At 40.9% G+C, this 9,287-nt stretch overlaps 1 non-coding gene across 1 annotated transcript; it reads left to right on the top strand.

The window, feature by feature from the left end:
- Window positions 1-1,677: 1,677 nt before the first annotated feature.
- On the top strand, window positions 1,678-1,780 carry LOC142447475 (U6 spliceosomal RNA). The gene has a single exon (XR_012784174.1). It is a non-coding gene; the product is annotated as a U6 spliceosomal RNA (small nuclear RNA).
- Window positions 1,781-9,287: the final 7,507 nt, after the last annotated feature.

Here is a 9,287-nt window from a genome sequence, read left to right as displayed (position 1 = left end):
TGCCTGTGCCACTTTGAAACAGCTCGGGGACAAGCTCCTTGGGGGATGGTTGAGAGAATCTAATACCAATTGTCCATTCCCAAATTATTATTCTCTACTCGAGCAGTCGGATCTGTTGAGCAAATGGTTCAGTGGTTTGCAAAAGAACATCAACATGACCAAGCATTTTGACCATCTAACCTAGCTTGCATCTCCACCATGTAATCAAAATAATAATCCATTCCTTTTAGGACAGCTTGTCTATTATGTAAAGGACTGAACTCCTGTTACCTGTCACTAACTAGACTGAGCTGAGCGACCAGGGAATAGATGTAGATTGACACCAGGTTCATAGATGCCTCTCACCTCCTGAGTGGGTAATCTTGCATGGTTCCTTCAAGGCCTCTCAATTTCCAAACTCGGCTTCGAGTGGGCCACTAAAAACATAGGGAACCAATACTCTTATTGAAAAACTGAAAGGATTTTCCCCCTACAAAATACGAATGCCTTCAAGAGGTCGCTCATTTGAGGTCCAGAACTTAGTATCTTTTTCAAATAAGAATAGACACACACACACACACACGAAGTTTATATAAAGCTACAATCTATTGTTCCTTATCTATTTTTAGTGCTTCAACTCAATATGTTTACACCCTGAGGAATTTCAAAAGGGTTATAAAGACACACAAGTATATGTGTTTATGTAGATAGATAGATATACATAGATATAGATATACATATACATGTATACCATATATGAAGCCTATGTATACATCAAAATACAAAGGGTATGCCCCCCCCCAAAAAAACCGGGCAAACAGCTCTCCACTGGGCAGAGCTTTTGTAGTACCCACTTTTCCACTAAGTGAGAACCAAGCAACTCGCTCTGAGTTAGTGCACCCAGTGGCATTGCCTGGGAAGGTTCTCTGTGGTCACAGTGAATTTTTGTGTGAAAGCAGTTTAGCTCAAACCTCGTGTTTTTGTGTTGGCCAATTTAAGAGAACATTGTGCAGTTGTGAAATTTTGTTTCCTGCTTAGGGAAAATGGCATGGGAACTGTTGTGATGTTAAACGCAGGTTACAAGGACAGCACTACAGCCAAAACTCGTGTATGAGTGGCTTTCTCATTTCAAAAAAGGTGAACGGTCCATTGACGACAAACCTCATCTGGAATTCTGTCAACTCTCCGAATGGAAGAACACGAGGACTCTAGCGCATTTGGAGTCCGCTCCACCGGGTCAGACTCTTAATCATGGTTTCTATTTAAAGATCCTGAAAAGAGTGTGTAACAGTGTGGGACCAAAAAAAAAAGCCTGATTTGTGGCACACAGACTAGTTTTGCCACCATGACAATGCACCTGATAGTGCAGCCATTTCAGTGTGCCAATTTTGGCACAAAAAAACCACCCCAAAACAACACCCTAACATGCCTGCCTTACCTCATACACCTTACTCACATGACCTCATTTCGTAGGACTCTTTTTTGTTTCTGCTAATGAAGAGGGGCATGAAAAGTCAGTTGTCTGACAACATAGAAGAGGTGAAGAAAAAAAAACCAAGGAGGTGCTGTCAGCCATCCAAACATATGAGTTTGAAAAATGTTTCCAAGAATGGAATTGCAGATTTGACAAATGTATTAAGTGTAAAGGAGAGTGTTTTGAAAGTGATAAGATTGTTTTGTTTAAACAAATTGAATGCAGTGCTTCAACAGCACATCGACTAAAATTAGAACGATCCAGAGAAGATTAGCATGGCCCCTGCGTAAGGATGACATGCAAATTTGTGAAGCATTCCATATTTTTTAAAAAAATTGAATGCATAGCTTTGAAAAAATAATCCACTTTTAGGGGGGCAACCCCTCATACCTGTCTGCGATACAAAGGGTCTCAATAAGTCTTTGCAGAGGGAAGGAAATGAGAAAAAGAATGGAAGGAAGGAAGGAAGGAAGGAAGGAAGGAAGGAAGGAAGGAAGGAAAGAAAGAAAGAAGGAAGGAAGGAAGGAAGGAAGGGAGGGAGGAAAAGAAGAAGGTAGGAGGAGAAAGCAGCACAGGAAGGAAGAATAATGGGATGCAGGAAGAAGGAGGCAAAGAAAGAAAGTAAGCAGGACGAGAAAATTGGAGAGAAAAGAGGCAGGAACAGATGCAAGCAAGCAATGAAGAGACTAATGTGTTCTAGAAACCTTCCTAAGGCCGTCAGCTTGGTGCACAAGCAAGAAGAATGACATCAGAGGGTGAGGAAGTCTTAGGTGTTCTTGTAGGCATTAATAAGAAGATAATATTTACTTTTCAATAGAGTTGAAAGTCCAGGGTAATGGGTTTTTTCCCTAAGTACCCCCAAGCTGTAGTTGCACACAGGCCTTGACTCGGCCTTAAAAAATTATTCATTTTTAATTTTAATGAATTACAAAGTCTTACATTTCCTTCCAGCTTGAATGAACTAATCAATTCACTTCAAGGGGTCATGCTGATTATATTTAATACTTCCCCAAGCAGATATAAGTGATACAAGGATGGACATACTGTTGCTCAATTTAACTCCATTAAAGTACAGTGGAAACAATGGGACTTCAGAACCCCTAATTATGCTACTGCAGAACATGAACCTATATCAAGAGAGGCAGTCATGGGAACAGAGCAAGGAGATGCTGCAGGGTTCGAAATCAGGAAAGTGCAGCACCAGAATTGTATCTTTTCCCCACATGCATTCACTTTATATGCTGACAAACAATCTGAGAAAATGGATCATGTGACTGAGAATCTGGAGTTCAAATATTAATTGCATCTCAGTGTAGAGAAAGCAAAAAGCCTCATAACTGCATCAACACATGACATCATGATTTTAAAAAAGGGCAGTTGTCAAGAATCTCATTTTACGAAGAATGCTCATGAAACCAGTAGTAATCAAGTGTCATACCGCAGAGCCCAAACATGTGGCAAAAGACCTGACAGGTGTTCAAAACCAAAGCTGTCACTTTGAGAACAAATATGCACCGACTCCAGCAATGGTATTTTCAATTGCCTCCTATGCATGCAAAAGGTTGGTGACCTGCCCTGCTGTTTGCTGCCTGTGGCCAGACTGCCTGTATTGCTCTACAGAAGACTCAGCGGTCTGCTTCCGTGACTTGCACCCAGCAACCCTCCTGAGTTGAAGGACTGCTGGAGTATTAACTGTCTCATGGAAATGAGTTGAACTGAGGCTTCTGTACAGTTCTGTGGACTAATCAACTGTTTATTTCTTTGTGTTTTGTATATAATATATGGATATATATAATATGTATATATATGCACATTATTTATGTATATATATAATCATAAGTGTCCTGGTTTTGTTTCTCTAGGGAACCCTCTCTAACACACTTAGGATGCTACCTAGAATCAAGAATAGGGAGATTCGTATCACCTATTTTGGCAATTTTTTCTTCTTCTTCGGGTTTGTCTCCATCTTCGCCTTCATTTTCTTTTTTAACGTCCAAAATCATTTTAATAACGGTGGAATTGGGAATTAGTTTTTGTTTTTTTCCAAAACCATTTTATTTGGTTCTAACACGGATGCCGCATCATTCTGTAGTTCAATTCCATCAAGCAGTATTATGTAATTGCTACCACCATCAGTTTCAAAACATTCTCTTCCTTCTTAAGTTTCTTGATATTAGCTCCCCATTACCCCCTACTGCACAGTACCCCCCTCCCCTCCCAGGAACCCATATTCTACTTTCTATATTTATAGATTCATCAATCCTGGGTTTCAGATACTGAAAATATATAACAAGATTTCAAGGTTGATACCTGCCATGACAAAATTCATTAGAGATACACCCCAATATAAAAATATGAAAACAGATAGAGAGAGAATGTTGAAAACCAGTTCATGCCCAACATGCATCAGAGTGGGGATTAAATGACAAGGTTTTATTGGTTCAAATCAGGTTTATCACTTTGATCTCCTACAGTCATCTCTCCAACACAATCTGTTTGGTAACCAGCTTATTCCCATTCCCCCATTATGAATAGTTTTTTGTTTGGGTTTGGGTTTTTAGCTCTGACTGGCACGCTGTCCTCTGGCATGCTCAAATGTCCAGCCCTTAGAATGGACACATGGTTTATTCTGGCTTTGGGAGAGTCCCAGGAGACTTACCAAAATACCTTAAACACTTCGCGGCCCTTTTGTCCACGGGACATCAGGAGGGTGCTGGAGCTTTTGGTGTGTCCTGCACCAAAGGATGGAAGGTGAAGATTAGGCCCCTAAGCTTTGAAGGTATGGCTCCTGGCCCACAGCTTACGGCAGGGCGCACCCCTTCAGGTTTTGCACCCCTGTCCCCATACATCATCTGTCAAGGACCCCAGGGCCAAACAGCTGCTTTGTTTTCCCTGCCAGGAAGCTGCAGCCTCCGAATCATCCAAGAGGACAGAGGGCAGCTGATTGCTGAGGCTCATAAACAACCTCCAGGCTTTGAGCACAACCAGGTTGAAGACAGTGTGGGTCCGCCGGGCCAGAAACCTGCAGAGCTTGACCAGTAGCCAGATTATAGTAGGACAGATCCATGATAGAAGAAGACAAAAATACACTCTGGAATTGTCTGAGAATATTTGGTGCTAAAAATGGACTCTTCGCTAGCTTAAAATTCTTTTCCTAGTAGCAGAATCTGTAGCATCCTATCTAAGGATCTCCGGTGAAAAAGTAGGTTACACACTGAGTTACTACCTGCAAGGCAAGTCATGTGAACCCACCAGCTACTCCTTAGGAGAAAGGTAAGTCTTTCTGTTCCTGTAAAGATTTACAGCCCCAGAGATCTAAGGAGCCATTTCTAACTGTCCCATAGGATCACAATGAGCCTAAATCAACTTGATGGTAGTGGTATTTGACATAATTATGTAAGCCGTTTTCTGAATTGTTTATTTGTTATTGAGTCTTAAAAGAACTAGTTTATTGACTTCGTGCTTATAGTAGTCTCAGTAATACCTTAAATAAACACACCCAATCATATTCTTAGCATCAAGAGAATTTTTTTCTCCCACAGAATCACCCATCTGGCATCTCCTGAAGGAGACAAGAGAGAGGCCTTAAAAGCCTCAGGAACCAACAGTTCAGAGGGCAGCTGCAGACGCAGGCCTGGCAGCTGTAAAAGGAGCCTAAACAAAGTCAGTTAGGGGTGTTTGGTGAAGCCCTTCCAGAACTTTCAAATTAATTTTCTTAACAAGCATTCAATTTACTTTCATGTGAAACCTAGTCACGTCGATTTCAGCAATAAAGAAAACTGGTTCTGTTAGACAGATACAAATATTTACTGGATCTAGCTAAATGTCTTTCAAGATTATCAGGTGCTGCCAGTGTTTGTGTCCAGGGAAGATGTAATCATTCTGTTTTCATCACCTGTTGCTTTTTAATTTCCTCTCTCATTGAAAATCCTATTGCTGCACAGACAATAACATCACTGTCTATATGTATATACAGATATTGTTAGGGGAGCTTTGGTGCTGGGACAAGATATGCTAAAATAATAAGAGGAGACAGATTATGCGCCTCCAAAAGGCTGTTGGGAAGCGCTGAAGAAGATTCCATCTCAGTGGCCATGTTTGCACAGTGGAAATCATGGGGGAGCAGGGGCTATAAATCTGCAGAGATTTATTAGAAAACCTTTCAAGGAGAAATTTAAAATCTCTAATAAAATCCTCCTTATTGTTTAATGCTAATTGGATTATTTCAAAGAAATAGGTGCCTGCAGAGATGCAGATTTAAAGGAGCTGGGTTCAAAATCCAGGAGGTTAGTTACTGTGGAACCTGGAGAAAGTGCTTTGTTTTCTATAGATGCCAAGCCCTTTATTTGAAAAATGGGGCAGCAAAGTCGTTTGTTTTTGTGAATGTAGCATGATGTCATGTAGGTAGGAGTTCTGTGAATGCTGCAAATTAGATTGCAAGCTATTAGCTATGATTGCAAATTTTATGATAACTATTAGCTTATTGATTATAAATTGCATGTACATATCTATTAAATTCACCCTTCAAAGGTCCGTTTGTCCTACTGTGGGGGCGTGTACTTTGCTATCGTGCTGGGAGCTAAAGTACCATTATTTCAAATAGAAGCATGATCACTCATGGTGGGACAGGTTTCAGCAGTTTCTAGGCTAATGTAGATAAGGGAGACTGGTATTAATTTCTAAAAAATTAGGTAACTACAACCGTATAGGTCACAACTGAACATTGTTCAACTCTCTTACTTTGGACAGATCATGAAGAGGGACCGAATTCGAAGTGTAAGATAATCTAATGCCTGCTAATGTGTGGACCAATGATACTAATGGAGCAGAGAGGGTCTTCTTTAGATATCTGGCCCAAGAAAAGCAATGATGGACATAAATCTGTTATCGATAGAAAGGATAAGGCAGAATCAGGAAACATTGTGTTCTGATGTGCATGAGGTTTCCATGAGTCAAAGTCAATTAACTAGCTGATTAGCTGTCTACCTATCTATTGACCTATCTACCTATCATCTACCTTGAATATCAGATATATGTAATGATTATGAGTTGGACTGTGATCTGAATAGTTGGCAGTTCTAAACAACCAGCTGCTTCCACTGGAGAAAGACTGGACGTTATACTTCTGTGAACAGTTGCAGTCACAGAAACTCGTGGAGGGGTCTACACGAGTCAGTATTAAATAGATGGCAGTGATTTTGTTTTCAGTGGATCTGATCTCTATCTATCTACATATCTATCCATCTATATATAATCTATCATCTATTTTGAGTAAAATTATTGATTTTTGTACAGAAAACTAGTAGCTATTTTCCCATTATTTTTGTTTCCAAGTATTACACAATCTTTTCTAATCCTATTAAGCACAAAAGGACAGCCATTTTACCCTAATAGATCCCAGGTCCAGATCGGCCCAAGATCTGATTAAGAACATTTGGGTGGAAAGAAAAGGACTGACAAGGTACTTGTGAAAATTCTATGGATCACACTAGAATATAGTGTCCTATAGAGTTCTGGAAGATGAATGCCTATATGGAAAGACACTCAAAAATGCACAGTGGCCCTAACGGGAATCAAGCCGACCAATGATAAGAAAATGGCGCAGGACTGGGCAGCATTTCAGTTGGCATGCCTTTGCGGTACCTGGCAATAGTAAGAAGTGTTGAGTCTAGAGCAGGACTATAAGAGAGAACACAAAGCATTCTCTACAACTGTCGTGTACCTTATGGAGGACAATGAAGTGAGAAGTTCTATCCTACTCTGCCAAGGGAAGGCAGGGGGAAACCTTAGATGAATTCTGACTTCAACTGAATAACTACACAGCTGATAGATGGGAGGATGAGATGCTAACCAAAGAATAACATTTAGACAACGAAGACCGAAATAACTCATTACCCATGGCCAGGGAATTGAAACTTTTTACTCCAATGAAGAGAAAAAATAATGGCAGATGACAATGGTGAGCCAAGATAAAGTCAGCTTCTAGATTTTTCTCTTTTAAATTCATAGAAATGACAGAGTTTGAACGATAGAAAGCAAAGACTGAACGGGCAAATCAATATACCTGCATTCTAGAACCTATTCAGCTGATGATGAAAGGGGAATGTCTCACAGATTATTTCTCTTCTCTGGCCTTTATTTTCCATCTGTAAAATTACATATACTGGACTTCATGTTGAGTTAAATCCCATAGACTTGAAGATGTACATCCCCACTACAATTCTGTTTCATTTATATGAAATGATTGACATGCTTAAACTAGTTCTCAAAGTAAATTCTCCAACTACCCTGAATAACACAACCCACACCTGCTTGGCTTCTGATTTTAAATTAAATATCACTTCTTTCTAGAAAAGGGGTCTGGTGACAGAGATGATTGCACATTGGGCTGCTAACTGCAAGGTCAGTAGTTTGAAACCACTAGTCATTCCACAGGAGGAGGAGGAGGCTTTCAACTCCAGTAAATTATTACAGAATAAATTATTACAGAATAAATTATTACAAAAACCCACAGGGGCAGTTCTCCCATATCCTGTAGCGTCACTTTGAGTCAGAAACAATGATGGCAGTGAGTTTGTGTGACTGTATTTTCCAGATGGCTTCCACGATACTTGGAGTGCAAGCCTTTATTCTCTTCCCTCCCAACCACCATGCATCTGGCTCTTTTCTTGACTGTAAGCAACTGGAAGGTCTTTAATCGGGTTTCTGATATGATGTGTCAGGTACAAAAAGTAGATACAAGCTACATGTTTGTCGAACAAACAAGCGAATGACTCTATATACATGAATTGAAGAGACAGAAAATTAGAATGAACGTGCCCGCCTTTCGATTCAAAGGACTGAAGAAACTGACTTGAAGCAGGAGCTTCTGTTCTTCACAATGACAAGCCTTGAGCAAATACAAATGGCGCAGCCCCTCTGAGCCTGGTTATGCTTTGCAGACAGTAGGGGCGTCCAGGTACCAAGAGCAGATCGCTACAGAGAAGACCGCTATCTGTGACTTGCGAAGGTTTCCATGCCTTTATTTCTTGGTATTATCTTCTCATTTTGAGTTTTAATTTCTTGCCCACCATCCTTAGTCCTTGATCAATTTTGATTTCAAAAATCAAAGAGGAGCAAAAGAAAACCCTTCCTGCATATGTACGATGTTGCTCTGCCTAACCTCAATAATTTACAATCAGCTACACAGCTCTTACACTACCTCCATTCTTTGGCCTTGTGGCCGTTACATTATCTCCTGTCAACTTGTGAAGGAGTGGAGTCTCGCCTGTCAATCAGGTGGCAGCTGGATGATCTCACTGGGAGGCCCCATGTGTTTTAGCATATGTGCTGCCGAAGCGAGTACTGGCAACACCATGGTGATAAACAGCGCACTGGAGGCCCCGTTCACAGACTCCCTGCTTCGTCTTCCTGCTGAGGTGCACACGCAGCTGCTCTAGAGCCCTGGAGCTGGAGGAGCCTCCTGGAGACCCCAGGCAGGATGAAATGCTTCCACTGCCTCTAGATCCTCAAGACTTTTGCCCCACTGGCCTGTGATCTTCCTGCGTTTGGCGTCATTGCAGGTGTTGTGCGAGTCTCAAGAGGAGTTGATATATTGGTATCAGACCTATGGGCTACATTGTACTTATGGACTTGATCTGGACTGGGCTGGAATGATTTCTTAATGGACCATTGCTCTTTGATAGAAAGTTCTCTCTCACACGCATACGAGTGTCTATGGATTTGTTTCTCTTGTCAACCCAGATGAACACAGATCTTCAGCTATTCAGGCTACTAACACTCGTTTAACAGCATTTACTTTCAGTTGAGTGTGTCACTAAAAGTTGGAGTTGAC

The sequence above is a fragment of the Tenrec ecaudatus genome, chromosome 4 (assembly GCF_050624435.1).
Source record: "Tenrec ecaudatus isolate mTenEca1 chromosome 4, mTenEca1.hap1, whole genome shotgun sequence".
NCBI classification, from domain to species: Eukaryota; Metazoa; Chordata; class Mammalia; order Afrosoricida; family Tenrecidae; genus Tenrec; species Tenrec ecaudatus.
The sequence above is the reverse complement of the archived record's forward strand: the minus strand, read 5'-3'. Positions and strand labels throughout refer to the sequence as shown.